Source organism: Lissotriton helveticus, chromosome 2_1 (assembly GCF_964261635.1).
Source record: "Lissotriton helveticus chromosome 2_1, aLisHel1.1, whole genome shotgun sequence".
Lineage (NCBI taxonomy): Eukaryota > Metazoa > Chordata > Amphibia > Caudata > Salamandridae > Lissotriton > Lissotriton helveticus.
Window position 1 is genome coordinate 2084630887 of NC_136059.1, and position 22380 is coordinate 2084653266.

Here is a 22380-nt window from a genome sequence, read left to right on the forward strand (position 1 = left end):
CACCAAAAAAGAGAAGACAGAATTGAAGGATATGTGGGAGGACATTTCCCATGAAAAGAGCCTCAGCAAGAAGTTGTACAGTTTCAGTCTGAAGATGTTGTCGCATCGAGAAATCAGAGCTTACGAATGTTCTGACCGGTTGTCTTCAGCAAGTCTCTATGCCAAATCCAGGAGTATCGTTTGGGCGAGTCTTGGTCTTGCTGCAACGCGTAATCGAGTTCTGAAACCTGTGCGGGAAATTGAGTATTTGGCGGAAAAGGAGCCAAACAGTACCGACATTTTGAAGAGCAACATGTTGGATACATATTATCCAAATCGAAGCAGTCACCTCGAGAATGTTTGTCTGTATGAGGTTCTTCAAAATTACATATTCAAGAGGAACATCAAAGAAGATACTGAGAAAGGAGTGTATGCTGTAATTGGAAGTGAGGGATGTCTGGTCAAGCAAAGAAAATGCCACTTGGTAAACCATCGAAAATTGAGTGGCGAATCTCCTGAAAAAAAGGAGTTTTTCTATTTAGCACTTTTGCAACTTTTCAAGCCTTGGCGTGCAGAAGAGGAACTGCTTGGAGATTTCCTCTGTTACGAAGACTCTTTCACTGCCGCCAAGGAGACCATAGAATGTCCTGCTTTTCCCAAATATGTAGAAATGTTGAATGCGGAAATCGAGCAGGAAGCAACGATTGCAGCCGAGATTGCCAGAGACAGTTCTCAGGACAGTCAGAGTTCTGCTTCATTGAGTCAGGATCCACTAGGAGGACCTGTTATTGAAAATGAGGCTGCCACTGCTATGAATGAAGTGGAAAGAGCCATGGCACATGCTCAGGAGGATGCGGTTAACTTAGAAGAGTTGGAAAGACAACTCAACGTTGAGCAGAGGAAAATATATGACGAAGTTACCATGCAAATTGATCATGGATTAAGTCATGAGAAGAAAGAGTGCTCATGTACGTCGTTGAAGCCTGTCCGACTCTACGTGAGTGGAGAAGCGGGAACTGGAAAAAGTTTCCTTATTAAAGCAATTTCATGTTATTTGCAGGAAAGGACTGAGTCATCGCTGTCTTGTGTTGTCACCGCTCCAACTGGACTGGCAGCACATAACATTAAAGGGATTACTTTACATCGTTTACTGATGCTGCCAGTGGAGCATGACAACAAATTACAATATCACAAGCTATCTGGAGATGCTTGTTGTGAAGTTTCAAGAATCTTGAGGAAAATGAAACTTCTTATCATTGACGAAGTAAGCATGGTTTCCAATGTCATGCTTGCCTTTGTGCATTTGAGAATGCAAGAAGTTCTCAAAACAGAGTATGATGTGTTATTTGGTGGCAAACACATCATTGTTTTCGGAGATCTTCTGCAGCTGACACCAGTGAAAGGGCAACCTGTGTTCAAAATGCTCACGCATGAAGATACCAGGAAGTGCCTAGGGAGCATTGGCAACGTCAATATATGGTTAAACTTCAATTATGCTGAACTGCATGAAAATATGCGTCAGGCGAAGGATGAAGTTTACAAGAATATTCTACAAGATGTTAGAATTGGAAAAGTGACCGAGCATGGGAAAGAAGCTTTACATGCACGATTACTGTCAAATTTATATCCAGAACAAGATGTTGTGCCTGAGAATATTTTTCAGAAAATTACTGAGAAGAAATCTGGAATATGTTTGATGCCAACTCTTGCAGAATGTGCCATCTTCAACAACAAAATGTTGAATTTAGAAAAGCAAGAGATTGTGAAACTGGAAGCTATTGACAGAGTAGAGCATATGGGATCAACAATTATTTTGTCTGAGAATTTGAAAACAAAATTGGATTCATTAGAGAAGATTATATCTAAAACTGCAGATTTTGAAAAGACTCTGAATGTGTGCTTGAACTGCCGTATAATTTTAAGAAGGAATTTACATGTTGAAAGAGGTCTGGTAAATGGATCAATGGGTAATGTTGTTGATTTTGTGAAATACAGAAATAGAGATGGAATTGAATTTTTAAAAATTAAATTTGATGGCATTGAGGAAGTACAGCTAATTGGTCGTTGTTCTGCTAGATTTTTGCTTGTAAAAGACTTATATGTTCGCCGTAAGCAGTTTCCTGTTTGCTTGGCATATGCGGTGACAATCCATAAATCGCAAGGTTTAAGTGTAGACAGTGCATTGGTGAATATTGGCAGTTCTGTGTTCAAGGAGGCTATGGCATATGTGGCATTGTCAAGAGTTAGAACTTTATCGGGATTGTACTTGATTGAGTGTGATGTCACAAACATTTGTGCGGATCTAGATTGTGTTAAGGAATACAATAGGTTGAGAAGAGAGTATGCGCCACATTTGCCTCAATATCCTTTGTTTGAGAAACGTGTGGTAGGCCGGAAACGAAGAAATGTGACCAATACTGGGGAGGTTGTAGCAAAAATACGAAAAGTCGATGAACCTGAAATTATAAGCAGAAACAAAAAGGATTCTGTTGAAGATGTTGTTGGTTTTCAATTTGAAAACAGTTCTGGTGTCAACTGCTATGCTAATGTAGTGGTTAATGTTTTGTTTTCTCTAGAAAATGTAAAAGAAGAGATTGTGGTCAATTCTGATCAAAGATTATGCAGTTTGTTAAATTCTGTGTTACAGAAATGTAGCACTGATAGAACAAAAATAGAAAGTGTGTCTGAAATTCGAAATCTTTTAGACAGATGTTCAGGCCAAACACAATTCTCTCAAAATATTCAGCAAGATTGTCAGGAGTTTTTAATGTATATGCTTGATGTATTACATGCTGAAGGTGTAGATGTAGATCACCTGTTTGGGCTTTCTTATCAATGGCAGCATGACTGCGAGAACTGTAGGGTATCAAGTACTACTAGTGTAGACTCAGAAAGATTTATATATTTAACTTTGTCATTTGAGATGTCATCAGTGATGTCATCAGTGATGTCACTGACCATGTCATGAATGATGTAATATGTGACATGATCAGCAGTGGATTACGGGTGCGCGATATATAGTTAGTGCAACTAACTATATATGCGAATTTCAATGGTTTTGTGTGAGTAAAATAAGGTTTTGTAAATGCTAATTCCTAACTATATATGGTCTATAACCTATGGTTTTTTCAGTGAATTTTCAAGGTTTTGTAAATGCTAATTCCTAACTATATATGGTCTATAACCTATGGTTTTTTCAGTGAATTTCAATGGCTTTTTAATAGCAAATATCAAAAGCTGTAAAATGTATTCTTCTTTTAAAGGAAAAATATATTTTATATGTATTTAATATAATTATGTTATGTATATAAATTTTTTGAGGGAACGAATTTATCAACTATCATGCTGAAGAAGAGTGTGGGGAAAAAAAAACAAAGAGGAGGACTAAGAGGAAAGAACAATCAGTTCAAAAATACAATTGCTTTAAAGCATGAAGTGCTTTTCCACACATTTACATTTAAATAACCCATATTAGAACATACAAAATATCTACAGAGGAGACGGTGTACATTGAATTTTAGACTCTTCATTGGTACTTACATCACCCACACAACACAACAGCTCTATTCAGAGCTACCCTACCTCAAAGCACTCTAAAATATTATTTTAATATTTCCCTTGGTTTTCCCCTTGTTACGCTTTCCGGAACGCTACCCGGTGCGCGGACCGGGCGCTAACCGTGCGAAAATTTGAAAAAAAAGGTGTTTTTTTTTTACATATATGGGCCTCCTCAGCCACCCTCAGAAAACCTAGAGGGTCAGGATATGTCTCCCGTGCCCCCTTATACCCATTCCCAACATTGTTTATCCTCCATCTTGAGACTAAATTTGTCCGAAACACAAGATGGCAGACTCCCGTTACGCTACCGGTGAGCTACCCGGTTCGCGTACCGGGTAGCGCTTCCACCGCGAAAAATCGAAAAAAAAATTATTTTATTTTTTTGTCCCGCGGGGCCCTTTAATAGCCCCCACATCAATCCTAGGGGGTCAGGAGGGGTCTACCTTGCCCCCTTTCATTCATTTCCCCCTTCGTTTATTTCCACCTCTTGTCTCTCGATCCTACCGAGAGACAAGATGGCGGCCGCTCCGGACTGTTTAGAATGTTGACAGTCACTGGAGAGCCAATCCGCTTCTCCTCTCGAAGTTCCGTTACGCGTCTGGTACGCGAACCGGGGCGCTAACCGGGACGCTGTCACAGATATATATTTTTTTTTGAACGTTAATTTCTCAAAATCCACTGGAGCACATATCTTGAGACCTAGCAAAGGCACATCGGGCAAACAGTCTCTACAATTTTGCCAAGTTTCATAGAAATCCATTCAGCCGTTCGAGCTAAAAGTGAGTCCAACCGCCCTATGGAAAACTCAATGTTAAAAACACATTTTGGGACCCCCATTTTTTCTCGGCCCCCGCTTGATGAAACCCCCCCAAACTTTCAGGGGACGCTCAGAAACAAAATGTGCCATTTTCCTGAAATTTCAGCCAATTCCGTCCATCAACGCCAAAGTTATTCAACATAGAATTTTCAGAAATACCTATTCAAAAAAATCCTAACTATATATACCTACTGGCGACCGCCAGTAGGTAATATATATATATATATATAACATTTCTATGGCAAAATGAAACCCCTCATTTTGTTCCTTTTCAAATTAAATGTATTAAGTGTTACCACTTTATTCTAATCAAGATGACTTCAGGTGTGCCATACTTCTGTCATAAGTAAGACTGTTAGCGTTCTAGTTGTTCTTTAGAACACTCTGGGACATTCTGTCATTGGGCTATAGTTGGGATACATCTGGCTGATATTTGGGCTACATTTGGGCTCTTTTGTCTCTGGTGGCCATCTTGGGAGACTGCATATCAGAATTTTTTAATGAAATATAAGAGGATTTGAGAAGTCACTCAAAATGTGCCCTAATTTTTCTTTCTTCAGCACTAATCATAATTTCTATGGCAAAATGAACCCCCTCATTTTGTTCCTTTGCAAATTAAATGTTTTAAGTGTTAACACTTTATTCCAATCAAGATGACTTTAGGTGTGCCATACTTCTGTCATAAGTAAGACTGTTAGCTCTCTAGTTGTTCTTTAGAACACTCTGGGACATTCTGTCACTGGGCTATAGTTGGGCTACATCTGGCTGATATTTGGGCTACATTTGTTTTTTTTTGTCTCTGGTGGCCATCTTTGGGCTACATTGGGCTACATTGGGCTACATTGGGCTACATTTGGGCTCTAACATATATATAGCCCAATGTAGCCCAATATATATTTTTCAAAGTTAATTTTCGTAAAAACCACTGGAGCATATATCTTGAGACATAGCAAAGGCACATCGGGCTACCAGTCCCTACAATTTTGCAAAGTTTTGTGGAAATCCATTCAGCCGTTCGAGCTAAAAGTGAGTCCAACCGCCCTATGGAAAACTCAATGTTAAAAACACGTTTTGGGACCCCACTTTTTTCTCGGCCCCCGCTTGACGAACCCCCCCCAAACTTTCAGGGGACGCTCAGAAACAATATGTGCCATTTTCCTGAAAATTTCAGCAAGTTCCGTCCATCAACGCCAAAGTTATTCAACATAGAATTTTCAGAAATCCCTATTCAAAAAAATCCTAACTATATATACCTACTGGCGACCGCCAGTAGGTAATATATATATATATATATATATATAACATTTCTATGGCAAAATGAAACCCCTCATTTTGTTCCTTTTCAAATTAAATGTATTAAGTGTTACCACTTTATTCTAATCAAGATGACTTCAGGTGTGCCATACTTTTGTCATAAGTAAGACTGTTAGCGTTCTAGTTGTTCTTTAGAACACTCTGGGACATTCTGTCATTGGGCTATAGTTGGGATACATCTGGCTGATATTTGGGCTACATTTGGGCTCTTTTGTCTCTGGTGGCCATCTTGGGAGACTGCATATCAGAATTTTTTTATGAAATATAAGAGGATTTGAGAAGTCACTCAAAATGTGCCCTAATTTTTCTTTCTTCAGCACTAATCATTAATTTCTATGGCAAAATGAACCCCCTCATTTTGTTCCTTTGCAAATTAAATGTTTTAAGTGTTAACACTTTATTCCAATCAAGATGACTTTAGGTGTGCCATACTTTTGTCATAAGTAAGACTGTTAGCGCTCTAGTTGTTCTTTAGAACACTCTGGGACATTCTGTCACTGGGCTACAGTTGGGCTACATCTGGCTGATATTTGGGCTACATTTTTTTTTTGTCTCTGGTGGCCATCTTTGGGCTACATTGGGCTACATTGGGCTACATTTGGGCTCTAACATATATATAGCCCAATGTAGCCCAATATATATTTTTCAAAGTTAATTTTCGTAAAAACCACTGGAGCATATATCTTGAGACATAGCAAAGGCACATTGGGCTACCAGTCCCTACAATTTTGCAAAGTTTTGTGGAAATCCATTCAGCCGTTCGAGCTAAAAGTGAGTCCAACCGCCCTATGGAAAACTCAATGTTAAAAACACGTTTTGGGACCCCACTTTTTTCTCTGCCCCCGCTTGACGAAACCCCCCCAAACTTTCAGGGGACGCTCAGAAACAAAATGTGCCATTTTCCTGAAAATGTCAGCAAGTTCCGTCCATCAACGCCAAAGTTATTCAACATAGAATTTTCAGAAATCCCTATTCACAAAAATCCTAACTATATATACCTACTGGCGACTGCCAGTAGGTAATATATATATATATAGATATATATATAGATATATATATATATGATTCAAGTTCCTGCTCCGTTCTTTACATGAGGAAAAGCATTCCATCAACAAAGAAAGCCACAGGTACAGACCACTCCACAGCGCTAAAGTTGCAATTCAAAGGAAGTTTATTCTCTCATAGTTGCCAGCATGACGCGTTTCGGCTACGACACGGTAGCCTTGATCACAACAATATATATATATATATATATATATATATAGAGAGAGAGAGAGAGAGAGAGAGAGAGAGAGAGAGACCCGTAGCAGTCTCCACTGGGTAGTTACAGGTAGGATTGTGTTTCCATAGGAAATTTTTTGGGGTGCACATGCCCACTCCCCAAGCCCTAAACAGTCCCTGGGATCACCTTCGAAGGGCTGAATCTATTTAACAAGATGAGGGGGGCCACAGGCCCACTACTTGATCCAATGTCATCCCTGGAGACTCCAATCCTGGGCCCATTACTACATAGTGTTGATGCTGTCAGCACCCTGTACTTTGCTGTTCAGGGAGCCGGCTGAGGCCGCAGGGCTGCAGGGCCCACATACAATAAAATAATGGCCAGCTGGTGCTGTGGGGGCCTGGAGTCCCGTCTGCAGCCTTTAATGTAAAATAAACATGTGTGTGCCCCAGGTGGGCTGGGGGACATCCATTAAAACTTGTAAAACAATTTTTTATTATAATAAATGAGCTTCAAGAGCTGCTCATTTATTATTCACTATTCCAGCAAGGTGCGACTAATAATGCCAGGAGCTTTTATTAAATGCTTATTTTCTTGCAAGTGGTGCCTTTAAAAGAGACAAGGATGTGACCAAACATTTTACTGATGTTGTGAGGGGTTGCAGGAAGTGCACCAGGCTCAAAGCAGCGTAAAAAAAAGTGCTCTATGCTATTCAGCTGGAATGCATGGCCCTATTGGGGTTGCTGTTATGATTGCACATTATTGGCTGAAAATTTTCAAAAGAAAGACTTATTTACAAATCAAAGATCTCGGAGACTTTCTTCTAACATTTTTCAGCCCACAAAATGAAATCATAAAACCAATGGTAAAAGAAAGACTCAAAGACATGCTGATTTAATTTTTCATTGAAACTTTATTAGACATTGTTATAATGATTACTGCTATAAAACATTTCATTGTGTGAATTGCTGACAAATATATCTGATAAAAAATATTTGTGGAAAAAATTATAGATCTGTTTTATATATATTGAGATACCTCACCCTTTGAAAAAGTCAACAGGCCCACTTTTTATATTTTGGAGTTGTAATTCTTTGACAAAGACAGGAAGTCTGCCTGAGTTTGGCAGTACCTCCAACCCCAGCTGCACATTTAGCATTTCAGAAGGCCTTGAAAGACTTGGGATTGGGGGACATGCAGCCAAACCCACACTGCACACAGCCGGAAGCCATGTACAATCAGGCCCATAATTCAACCCAATGCTGTCCACAGCATGGGGTTACTTGCCTGAGAAGAGTTGGCCATACGCCTAGCTCTATGGCCAACCCTCTGCCACACAAGGTCAAAGGCAGAACAAACTGGGGGTTGGATTCACTTATGGTAATAAAATAATATTGTATGTAAAAAACAAAAAACTAGAAGTTCACTGAATAGAACAAAGGCTAAAGGGATTTTATAGTATGGTGAAAATGTCAATGACAACGTAACATTTTAAAATTAAAAAAACACTGGCAATCATCAGTTATAATTGTCTGAAGTAACTATAACTCGTGCCCTAAACAAACTATAACGTAACCACTTACCATGCATAGTGAATTGTCCCACATATAAAATCATTAATGACATGTTGTATTACATTATTGATAACATTACTGCAACACTTAAAATTACATAATTGATGACAAAACTGTGCATAGAGAGGGTGTGAGTTATAGGTACCTAAGGACAGAGGTCATAAACATTTTTACTCTCAGACCCCCTAAGCAAAATGTTTTGAGGTCGGGCCCCTCTCCTAAACTTTATGGCAAGGATTGGGGCAGCGGGAGGGACATGGCTCTGTGCAGGGAGCGGGGCTTATGAGATGATTTCAGGAATACTTTTCCTACAGCTTATGGACCGCACTAAATATTAGACTTATAAAACAGAAAATGAGTCAAACAAAAACAGATATTATCCCAAACAAACTGTTCCCCATAATTGGGGGTTGTGAGCCCCTCACACTCTCTGACCCCAAATCAACTACACCGGTTGCACTAATGATAACTGCAGTCCTGAGTAGCAGGCTATCTCCTCTGCTTCTTTTACCTCTTTCAAACCATGACGCATCATCACCTAATGTTTGACAGGAAAATAAGCTCTCATGCCCCTTTTTAAAGGTAGACAGTCATAACTGTGATGCAGTGGGCCGCTCAAATCACTGGGTTCCAGTCCTTCTGCATCTGCTTCCTTAATGACAACCAGAAGTGGCCACTCAAATACTTGGCAGCAGTACCAGCTTCACAAATGGATGTCCCTTAAAAAAAAACGACACATATTGTCCCCTTCTTTGGGGTGTCTCTCTGAAGAAGCTGCCTCTGGCCATTTGTAAACAGAAAAATGAGTCCCCATACAGTGCTCCCTATTCTGGGCCTTCTCTTTGACAATATCTATGAATCTTGCTCCTTTCTTCTGTCTCCTAGACTATTACTGTGAGGCCCCAGGGATCGAGATGATTAGGGCTCTGCATATGAATGCAACCCTGCTGGCCTCCTACATGCCACCCCATGGACTCAGCTTTCACAAACCAACTGCCCCTTAATGGTTAATACTGACTTTAAGGTGCCTCTGCCTGGAAAGCATGGGGTGTATTCGTAGTGCAGAAAGTTAAAAAAGAAACCAGTCTTCTTACCAGCCATTAATTGATTGAGTCACTTAAAGCCAGGGCCACTGGAATTATGAGTTTCTGCATCTGCAGTGTTTTCCACATAATTATCAGTTTTCTGCATTTCTTACATAATCTGCAGATTTCAACAAAAAAACTTGATTCTATCTCAAACGGAACAAAAGTTACTTAAAGCATGACAAAATGTTCTGGAGCAGTGGAAGGCCCTTTGCAAAGATTGACTGGTAATCTTGTAGTTGCTTGGGTGTTAACCCCTTGCATGCTGATAACAGCCCCCAGCCGTCATGCACTACAGTGCTCGTGTGCTGATGATGGCTGGGGGCCTTCATGACCGCACCCGCGCTGAAATCTTCAGCACCGGAGCAGAATCGGCCCAGCATGGAAGAGTTTAAACTGGTACTAATGAGGTGAAATATTTCCCCTGACAGCGTTATCTTGAGTTAGAATGACAAAATAATGAAGTAATGCTAACCGCAAAATATGGTACATTGTGCCGCATAATTTACCTTTTCTTGCTGCATAATTTAGTTAAACCTGCCGCATTATGTGGCCCTCTTCTGCTGAATAATTCCAGTGACTCTGCTTAAAGCTTCATGGTGGCAAATATTTTTTCTTTTTGAGATGTTATGTAAGGGTGTTATCAGCTGAGATCTGAAATAATGGAGACACTTACAAAAATATCTGCATTAGATACAGTTTGATTACTTATTACAGTGCTTTCTGCCACAGGCTGGGACCTAGTAGCACTGTAAACAGGACCACAGGAATTATACGGCAGAAGAAGGCCAAATTCTGTAGCAGGGTTGACTAAAATCTTCAGCAAGCAAAGGCGAATTATGCTGCATAATGCTGCATATTTTGTGAGAGAAATTCCTGCATTATTTAGCATTTTTACACTTGTTAACACTGTCCTGGCTTTCATTGCCCCTCATAAGTACCACATTAACACCCACATATAGCAATAAGCAACAGTAAGGTGACCAGTCAACGTTTAGAAAGGGCCTTCCACTGCGAGGTAACATGTGTTGCTGCATTTTTAGTAACTTTTGAACCGTTTGAGCTAGAAACAAGTTTTTTTTAAATCTGCAAATTATGCAGCAGATGATGGATTTTGTGGCAAATGTAGGAAATCCATAACTGAGTGTGCAGGGTGAGTGTGAAGAGGAAAGGGCGAGAATGAGTAGTGAGTTGTCTGAATGCAGGGTGCATTCCCAGACACTTGAAGTAAATCAGCATGTTATTGTGGAGAAGTGTGGCTCACTGGTTAGAGGAGGCAGACACTGATGCAGAGGTCAGGCCGGGACCAGGGTTCAATTCCCGACGCGGCAGGGTCTTGAGCCCAAAATGTCCACGGACTCGATAATTCTCGCCTCGGTGCCTACTCGAATCATGGGTTCACACTCTGCAGCTCTGGGCAATAGCTTGCTTAATCTCCACTACGGCCCCCCTGCGGCGGGATGCCTGGTCTTCACCTTGGGGATACCCAGTAGGGGTAATCTCGCAGGGAAAGCCAGGACGGGTTCCCAAAGCAAGCGCTAAGAGACCTGTCGGTGATTTGGCGCTATATAAATCGAAATTAACATAACATAACATTGACAGCGGTGTAGTGTTTCAGATATAAGTTCAACAATTGCTATAACGGCATTAATCAGGGATCGAGGGTGGGGGAAATACATAATGTGCTGATCCTGCAACACCCTTCCAGTCTTATGATTAAGGTTGGCAGCTCATTATTTTGATTTTGGAGACAGTACAAAAATAAATAGTCACCTAAAGCCGCATTTTCAGCACTTATCTGTAGAATAGCAAATATGAATAGAAAGCACTTTTAATTGTGTCCTAGGGCGGCCTAAATGATTCATGACTGATAATTCAATGGAACAAAGACAGAAAAGTCACATAACAAATGATTACATACTTTTTGTGTTTATAACCCTATTTAGTGTCAAGACAAGGTCTTTGCAGGCTCGTTAAACAAGATATGGCTGGCATTTTTCTTTTGGCAACCTTACTTTATATTTCTTTTCATGAAATGCATTCTCACAGTGGTAAATGTAAAATACAGATGTAAAGAATAGGCAAAGTGGGGGCCCAGGGTTACTGGAACCAGAAAGAAAGCGAAGACTCGGTAACCAGTTTACAAAGGTATGTAAATATGCAAATGGTCTTTAAAGACCTGTGAAAAACTCAGGCGTGCCGGAGATAAGACTCCAGACACTGCCCATTCAAGTCCGCAGCAGCACACTCACTGACCTCCGGCACAACGGCACTCTGATCTCACTTCAAGGGCTTTGGAGTAAATGAAGACAGCCTGGAAATGCAACAAATAAACATCGCCGTACATCCAGGCCATCTTCATTTTCATGTACTTGCAGATGCATTTGCGGCCCCCCTGGGAACTGATCCATGCCCTCCCAGGGGTTTGCGCCCCAGAGTTCGAAGACCTCTGCCTTAGTACATTAGTTATAGTTATGTGTACAAATGTCAGGCCCTGTCGCCAAACCCTTCTGCACTAGGCCAAAGTCGATATGCAGCAGTGTTGGCTGCTCAATCGGGGGGTTGCGAGTTGCAACAGAGAAGTACTGCACAATGTATATGATAAAAAAAGCAAGTATGGGGCTCAAAGAAAATCTATACTTCATTCTAGGAAAAATGTATTATACATGGAATTACAATGTACAAACCGGACCCAAGAGATGTAGGACTAGATTCCCGAAAATAGGATGGTGAAAAGATAACAGAACCGAGCAAGGACAGACGAGCTAAATCTAAGTAACTAAAAGGGAAAGGAGGAATGATGTTAGAAACTAGGAAGGACCTATTGGCCAACCTTAGGCCTATATCCCTGCTCCCATTTTTAAGCAAAGTTATTGAAAAATGTGTTAATAGACATTTGTCTAAATACATTGAATCCGCAGGAGTGTTAGATTACTCACAATCGGGCTTCAGGCCTAAACACAGAACCGAGACCACCCTGATGTCAGTCGCAGACGATCTACACATGTTTCAGGATAGGGGCTACTCCGTTATCCTGGTGCTGTTGGATCTGTCTGCGGCATTTGATACCGTGTCATATTCCATCTTGACTGCCAGGCTAGCTAACATCGGCCTGAAGCACGAAGCTCTGACATGGTTGAGGAGTTTTCTAACAAATCGCACCCAGCAAATAACAATGGGTGCGTATCGGTCAGAGGAAGTTGAAGTCTCCAAGGGGGTGCCACAGGGCTCATGTTTGGGCCCCACGCTCTTTAACATCTATGTGGCACCCCTGGCAAACATCATGAGAACTTATGGATTCATCCCGGTATCCTACGCGGATGATACTCAACTCCTCTTTCCCTTTAAGATCTTTACCCCCGAGGTTAGGAACTCCTTTTCTCAGGGCATGAAAGCAGTGGCACACTGGATGTCTTCCAACTTCTTGCAATGCAACGTTGGAAAGACAGAAGTCATGTTGTTTGGTGAAGCAAAACTACTTTGGACTCCGGACTGGTGGCCACAAGATCTGGGACCAGTACCCGAGCCCAAACAAATAGTTAAGAATTTAGGAGTTCGATTAGATCAAGAACTCACTTTCAAACAACATGGCAACCAGGTGGTGGGAGCCTGCTTCAATGTAATTGGCATGTTGCGTAAAATTTTCACCCTATTACCGGATGCAACTAGGAGAACGTTGGTACAGGCTTTAGTCCTGAGTCGAATAGACTATTGCAATGGCCTACTCCTGTCCGCTAACGAGGGAGTCACGACAAGACTCCAGGTGGTTCAGAACACGGCTGCCCGCCTGGTTCTGAACGCCCCTCCTCGTACGCCTTCCAAACCACTGCTGACAAAATTACATTGGTTATCTGTCAAACAGAGGGCCAAGTTCAAAGTATGCTGCACAATACACAAAAGCCTTAACAGGTTAGGTCCAGCATACCTGGCTACTAAATTTGTCCCCTACATACCATCCCGGACACTTAGGTCGAGTGTGCAAGGCCTTCTTTGTGTACCTAGAGCAAAAAAAGCCAGACATGGAACCAAAGCGTTATCTGTAGCAGGACCCTCCCTTTGGAATAGTCTCCCAAAATCTCTTAGGTTATGTGCAGAACACCTCCCTTTTAGAAAAATGTTGAAGACTTTCCTATTTCAACACTAGAATGGCTGCTAAACTAGCTCTTCCCAAAACATATGTTGTAGATGCCTGAAGGCACGGAGATACTCCTCCGGGAGTCGATGCCAGCGCGATACAAACCTGCAAATAAATAAACCTGCAAATTGGCTCTGGAACATAGGACTAAGAATCATCATACAAACAAGAACTGGAGTAAAGGATCATAAAACTGAATCTGCAAGGTGTTTCTAAAAATGTTTAACCCCTTCCACGCTCATGACGAGCTCAGCTCGTCATGAGTTACGCCTGTCGTACGCACATGACGAGCTGAGCTCGTCATGAACCGCGGCTTTTCGCAAAAGTCAGCGCACAGCGGGAAAACCCGCAGCGCGCATGGGGTTAAATATACTATTAAAACAGCATTCAGGAACTGGAGGAGCAATAGGAACATAATAGGATTCAGTAGCAGAAGCAGCAATAACACTGTAAAAGGTTCAGGAAAATAAGTAGATACAACACCACCATTAAACTTAAAAGAAAGAGCTGTAGCACCCCAAATAATCAGGAGTAGTGGAATACAAACAGGTACAGCATCAAAACAGTAAATATTAATCAAAGTATCATTAGCCTGCAGCATACATAGGAGCAAGGAATAGCACTTCGAACGCAGAAGAGAGTAGGGCCAGATTTGAGCATGGTCTCAATAGGAAGAGAGTTGTTATCTTAATCAGCACTGAGTCCACACACATTTTACAGCAGGAACACAAAGAGAGGAGCACAAGATAAAGCACAGGGCTAGGTGTGAGCTATCAGTCAGTTGATGGCAATCACAGGTCAACCGACTCCTAAATAGTTTCTCTCTCCAGGGCAAAGGGCATACGACTGGAGACAGGAAAAATAGTGCAAACAGGGCTGAACATTAAGGTAAGTGTCAGAAATTGTGTTTCTGGTTGGAAGAGGTTTGCACTCTGTCAAAGCGAGCCCACAATCCCAGTCAGGGCAAGCTAGTTGCAAACTAAAAGATAACATGCACTCGTACTCTGGAAGCTCGGCACAGAGCAGTCAGGCATATCTAAAGAGACAATGTGTAAAGTATTTGTGTAACACACATAGTAACACAATGAAAGAAAAACAATGCTCTGCACCAGGTTAGCAAAATAGGCAATACTTTTCTGAATAATACAAGACCAGAACAACCAGAATCCAATAAGTAGAACAGGATTCATGAATGTTTTAAAGATTAAATGAAAATATGGTGCTTAGAGTAATAAAGCACAAACAGGGGATATCTGGTTGCGCGTGTCTGGGGCAAATCGAAAAGTGTAGGTCAACACCCATGGCCCACTGAAAAGAGTACCGTTGGAGAGGCTGTGTTGTCGTCAATCTGCGCATTTGGGTATGCTTCGTCATCAAGCAGCGCTGGAGATGTACGATGCATCGTCGTTGGGTGAAAGGCACCGTTTCCTATCGGCACACAGGTGGCGATGTGTCAGCGCTGAGAGTTTCAGCACAAAAAGCCTCTCTTCCAAAGGCCCAGGAATAGATTGGCACCACTTGCAGGGCAAGACTCATTGAGGGCACAGTCCCGGTGATGTTTAAGAAAGTCTTTGATGTCCCTGAGACTTCAGAATAGGGAGCAAGCCAGCATGCTCTTGGAGTCACTCTGGGTTCAAGTGAGATGGTTCTAGTCCTTTCCTCAGCAAAGCAAAGAGTAGCAGGGCAGCAGAGCAGAGAAGCATTTCTTCCAGAATAAATGTTCAGCAGAGTGGCAGTCCTTGTAGCAGCACAGCAGTCCTTCCTCCTGGCGGAGTTCTTCACAGGTCTTATAGTGTCTGCTTTAGTGGAATCAGAGACCCAGTTTGTATACCTCGTTGTGCCTTTGAAGTGGTAGTGTCTTTAAAGAACGGTCTTTGAAGTGCACAGAGGTCCTTTCTTCCCAGCCCTGGTTCCAGACTATCAGAACTGCCTATTCAAGTGTTAGTGGCAGGCACTCCTTCCCTTCCTGCCCAGGAAAAGCCGTCAGAACACAGATGAGTACTGATAAGCACCTGTTTGTGGCTTCAAGAGGGAATGCACAAGGTGTAGTTGTCACCCATCCCAGACTTGTATTGGAGACAGGCTGCAGGCACACAGAGCGGTACAAACGGGCGTGGTGATGGACGGAGCATCTGAGCCAATCAAACACTTACACCCAGTCAACAGAGCTGGGTTTAATCCATCACCGTTCGCCGACTCTGCCACCCCAGTTGAGACATGGCCATATGCAAATCAGTCTGACCCTGTGCCTCATGGGAACAGTCCAGCCCGAACTGCCACGCCATGCCTACCCTGGACTGGAAACAAGCATCCTACGACCGGTTTCCTGCTTTTCAGCCGTCGTCAGCCAGGCTTGCTTGAATCCAGTGGCAAAGTGAGCAAGGGACTCACGTCTGAGCATACCCTGCCAACTTATGGCAAACAAAGCGGTACAAAAGGGGTTGGTGATGGACGGAGCATCTGAGCCAATCAAACACTCACACCCAGTCAACAGATCTGGGTTTAATCCATCACTGTTCTTTAGCCCACTCTGCCACCCCAGTTCAGAGTGGCATGATGTGGTAGAGGATGTGGCCGAGGATGTGGCCTAATCGCTAGAGAGGTCAACCTCAAAGATGGGGATCCTGGTTTGAGTCATCAGCAACAACGTAGATCACTTAATCTCCCTGTGCCTAACAAAAAAGACTATTTCCATCTGTAACGAATCTGGTGCTCATGTAAAGCGCTCTGATACCTGATATCTTTGGGTCATGTTCGTGCTATAGAAAACTCTACAAAACAAAAGAGAAGAGAAATGTCGACTTTCTAAACGTGGCATTTCTAAAATAGTAAGGTTTATTCTACCTTTACCTGTAAAGAGGATTTATCATTACCATTCCACAGATATGAAACATGACACAACTACTCCTCTCTAATCAAGAATTAGAGCTTAAAAGTGTTTTAAGGAATTCCCAAAGTTAAGCTATGAGAGGAGTAAGCTGCACAATAGTGAAAAGCAAATTGACTTTTTTTCCCCTACTACGACATGCAAAACATAAAAGTCCATACCCTACCTGTTACTCAAACAGCACCCTGCCCTATAGGCTACTTAGGGCCTAACTCAGGGGTGACTTGGGTGTAATAAAATCGCTTGTTAAGGTTTCACAAATGCTTTTAACCCCTTGCATGCTGCCGCGATTCTGCACCTGTGCTGCACATTCCGATCGCGGGTGCGGTCATGACGGCCCCCAGTCGTCATCAGCACACGAGCACCGTAGTGTTGACGGCTGAGGGCCGTAATCAGCATGCAAGGGGTTAAATGGCAAGTGGAAGTGGCAGTAAAACTGCATACAGAGTCTTTGCAGTGGCAGGTTAGAGACATGTTTAAAGGCTATTTGTATGAGTGGCACTATCAGTGCTGCAGGTCTACTAGTACCATTTAATTTAAGTGCCATGGGTATGTGGTATTCCACTATACAAGAGACTTACAAGTAAATTAAATATGCCAATTGTGTGTACACCAGTGTTTCCGTGTTAAGGGGAGAAGCACATGCCCTTTACCACTGGTCAGCAGGCTAACAAAAAGCATCAGCAATACAAGGAGGTAAGTGGGCAAAATGTTTAGTGAAGACTACTCTCTAACTGACAGGTCTAGCAGTAAGATTTCAGCAACGTTTGAGGAAAGAAAGGATAACATGGTCCAGAGCCATTCATGTGGTAGAGTGAAAATCAGCTCTTGAGTGAATGAAAAGAAAATCTTCCAATATGCTCTGTGGTACATGGCTGATTGCATGACACTAAAGGGAATTTCTTGAGGTCCAACTGGTGCCAGGATGTCAGAATTCTTACATATAATCCAATGGAAATTGACATTGGACAAGGATTGTGGAGATTGTATGGATAGTGGTTGTAAAGCAAGCAACCTGAACCATGAAATGCTAAGAGGAAGACTGGCCATGAGTCACCAGAGACTGGAGATGTTTATTGTTGCAGCAGTGTCCCATTAACAATTGTGAATTGGATGCTGATTGAGTTAAGCTGCCCTGATTCTCATCTGCTGCAGAGCGTCACCCTGCTGCTCTCAGTGCAGGAAAAATAAAATGATAATAACGTTGTTATTCTCTTATATTTTTTTGTAGGGTAGGAGCTAGCGTGAGGGAGGGCTGGTGGCACAGGGGGAGGAGTGATTTGCACACTCCAAGAACGCATGACGGGTTGGCCGGCCGAAGAGACAGTCACTGTGACTGTGAGGAGGTAAGAGGTTTTTTGTATTTTGTCCCCCTCCGACAGCTGCATGCCCTGTCGCATGCCCTGTCACCCCCATTCCCTGCCAACCACTACTGCAGTAGGTTGTTGAGCAATGTGGAAGCTTAGTAATTCTCTCATTGAAGAAATAATGCTTGAAAGGTTAAAGGCTGTGAAAACTGGGTGTTGGAACAGGAGGACTGAGTTAAAGATGATGCCATCAGGTATTTTTGCATGTATGTACATGGTATTTCTATAGCACAAACCACGCAAAAAGACACTGGAGAGCAGTTCTGGGTTAAAAACAAGCATAAAGTCAATGAGTGATAGGAGAAGAAGCCGGGTTATGTATGTTTAATGCATTGTGATGTAGTGCTCTTTAATTAGGTGAATCTTCAACTGTTTCCTAAATTGGAGCAGGATCAGGGCGGCCCTGCTGGATACTAGGATTTTGTTTTACATCCTGGGTGCATAGATTGAAAACGTCTGCTGCCTTAGTTTGCAGTCTGATTGTGTCCTGGCTGTGGGTGTGCTGAGAACTACCAAACTTGGTGAGCTTGTGTGCAAGGTAAGTGGGGGTGTTAAGCTCAATATCTTTGTAAATGAAGCAGCTGGGTTTGAAGATGGTGTGGATAGCAAGGGGGGGCCAATGGAGTTCATCAGGATGGAGGTGATGTGATCATATTTCTTCAGGCCCTAGATGAGACATGCTTCAGCATGTAAAATGCCCATGAGGGATGCCAGTGTGGGGTCTGAATGGGCATGGATTAGGGCGTTACCACTGTCCTGATGAGATAGTATGTGGGCATGAATAGCAGCTCTCAGATCACATTGCATATGCCACATGCAGTGACTGAATGGCATGTCCTGTGCCTAGCAGCTGCTTTGCATGCTAGTGGGAGGGCCTTTGCACTTATAACACCCATGTACCTTAGTATTTCACTTGCAAATGCCTACTTATAGCTTAATTTCACTCATTTCAGTTGAAAATCCCACATTATTTAATTTTTGGGATTTGTAAAATATTGCCACTTATTTGTCACTGTATTCCAGAGTAACGACACCATAAATCGATACAGTTGACTTGGTAAATTTAAGCTTGGCCTATGATTGCAAGACCAATCAGTGTCCCGATTTAATTTGCACTTCATTTTCACCTCTATGTCACACCTCCTATACAAATGTGTTATCTACAAAAAGCTAATCTAATTTTATCCTATGTAATGTTATTTGCAACTGATGACTGAAGCTCACCTTACAAAAGAATCTTGCCTTTCAGCGCATGCTTTAAGGTCTCAGTCTACCTTCGCCTTCAAGCAAAACTGGTGTTGAACTTTGGTCCCAGTCAGATTTCATGCTACAGGAGGATCAAATACAGCTTAGTTTCAACAAGGTTGAAATGATCATTGTAGGCCTAGGATGCCCTTCTTCAAATTGAGCCATTGATTACATGTATGATGTCAGCTCTACAGTGGGTCAATGCGAATATTGCTGCATGAAGGCATTTAAAGTTTTGCACTCATCATTTCTGCTTGATGTAGAATCCTTGGTCCATGACTTTGTCTTCTTTTACTTCAGAGAGGCCCTGTCTACATCTTCAAGACCAAATATCAATTGTTTGAAAGCTGCACTTGTATCAAGTGAGCACCTGGATCAGTGCTTAATTTGGGCTAGTGATACAGGCCCACTGTCATTCAATGTTTGGGAACTAAAAATGTACATTTCCTCATTAGACTTTGACCCAGAACTAAAACGAGAAAACACAAAAAGGAGGAAAGAATGAGAAAGAGAAAGAGGGAAAAAACAGTAATAAAGTGAGAAAGCAGAAATGAAAAATAACTTTGAAGAATGAATTAAAGAGTTTCTGGTGGAAAACACAAGAACGAGCATGGGATCGAGCACGACGAACGCGAGGCTGTGGCATTGTGGTGTTGCGGTGTTGCAGAGGCACGGACCGCGAGCCTGGGTTTCGGTTTTCCACTGGCCTGTCCGGCCGCCTGCCCGGTCTGCCAGGTTGCCTTCAGCTGCAGCCTGCAGCACCTCAGCAGTTTCGGCAGTTTTTAACCGCCCCCATTGCTGCCCAGCTGCGTCGGCACACAGCACACTGAGATGCTGAGAGTGAGGGCGGGGAATAGAATGGGAGCAGGAGACAACCTGAGCAGCTCCCCCGTGGTGAGTTCAGCACCATTAGGTAGCAGCTGTAGAGAGTGCGCACGTAGCAACGTGGAGGCGGTCCAGCTGCTTCCGGGTGCAGCCTGTGTCGCTCCGTGGCGACCACTCGCCAACAAAAAAAAAGTCCCTCAAGAAGCTCAAGGAGGCCCAGAGTCTGTGTCAGCAAAGCATCTTAAACATCTGAACATTTGGAATGGCAGAACCCTAATAACTTCCGGAGTACACACTATGAGATCGGGGAAATCCAGAGATGGAGAAGAGAAACCCAGATACTGTTATTGAATCTCTACATTCACCCAGCAGTAAAGCAGAAGGGCCAAAAAATTAAGCACCTAATAGTGGCAATCAAAATGCTGAAAATCACTTCCCCAAGTGCTAACATAATAATTACAGGGGACTTTATCATGAACTTAATCCAAGGACAAGATTGTAATTTACCAAGTTTCATACAGCCAAGACAGGGCAATAAAAGCAGACAAGACATTATGGGTAAGAAATGCTTAGCAAATTGACTGACCTTTTCTTTTATACGTTAAATGGCAGAGGCCCCTTGGACAGTCCAGCAGCATTTACGAGGGTCACAAGTAAAACAGGATCAACAATCAATTTCACACTAGCAGCCTCTAATCTATTCCCTTACATAACAGATTTTCAAACACAGGACCAAGTCAAAAGCGATCATTACCCTCAAACTTTCACATTAACCATCACCCCAAATGGGTCAGAGCAGGCCAAGCCTCTCACATTAATATGCAACTGTACAACCTAAAACGGATAACCTGGGATGAAAAAAAAATCAACTAAATAATGGAGACATGCCGGACACTGTTAACACCTCTAGACGCAGATCCTGTGCGAGATATCATGGGGTTCTGGGAGTCTTTCACAATCAACATCAATAAAAAATCTCAAACCAATTACAGAGATCATAAAACTCCAAGAACCTGTACACGCCAAAAATACGGGCAATAAAAAAGCATCTGAACCAACAAAATAGGTTAATTCGAACCAAGGGTCCCCAACTTTCACAATAGAAAAGACTAAAAAAGAACTAAAACACAAAATAAAGGTGGCCAAGCAAACATATAAGGAAACATTTGAAATTAACTTGCTCCACGCAAGCAAGCAGGGAAATTCAAAACAGTTTGGGGCAAAAAATAACTTCCTGCTAAATGGCAAACATCATCAGTTCAACTCTAACATAACAGAACTATCTTGGAGCACTCATATTGAAGAAACATATAATACCACAACTGTACAGACTACGGTCAGCACTGGTGACATTACAAATGAGATCAAAAGGTGCTCCAGTCTGGAGATAAAATTAGAAGCCAGGAGTCAGAGTACGCAAAAGGGAGCATATCCCACTCTCAAACAGCTATCAGTGGAGGAATCAGCCATTGACTTAAAGAATTCATCTAAAGCCAAACTTCACATCAAAAACAGAGAAACACAAAAAGAAAGCAGCGAGTTTACCAAGCATGTGAAAAGAGAAGAACCAGTTCAGTTAACACAAAGGCAGATCTTGAACACAATCAAACATTTTAGATTGAATGGGGTCCCTGGCCCCAATCGTCTACAGAATGCTTTGTTCAGGCACAATCCCGTGTTCTGGTCCTGCCATTTAACCCCCCTGTTCTGCAACAGCTCAGAGACCAGAATTATTCCAGATTCTTGGAGGGGCAGTATTCCCCAACCCATGTATAAGTCAGGGACACGTTCAGATCCCAACAATTATAGACTGATAGCCATTATAGAGGTAGAGGCAAAGCTCTTTGCAAAAAATCTACGGGCAAACCTGGAGACATGGGTAAGCAGTAAAAGTCTGATTCCAAAAACACGACTGGATTCCGGGCTGGCACGGGGACTTTAACAAATATTTCAGCACTTACCCTCTTAGCAAAGAAAGTGATTGTCAACTCAAACATCCTCTACTCATACTCTGTAGATCTCAAAGCAGCCTTTGACAAAGTGCCAAGAGCCAAGCTATGGGCCAAAATGAAAGCGTGGGAACCCCACCCCAATTATTAGAAGCAATCATCAACCTATACACACAAACTTGGGTTCATATATAACAAACATTTGGAATGCAATAGGTCTCATTAATTAGGTTTGAGCTATTGGCATTGCTAAATATTGCAACACCAATTGCAACAAAAGTCTATAAATTATAGGCCAAAAAAAAGTATATATATTTTTGTAGCAATGGTGGCATGCTGCGCTTTAGATGAATATGTTTAAAAGTAAAGTGCGCCATACTGCGATTGCTACAATAGTTAATTGTGGATGCGTTAACAATT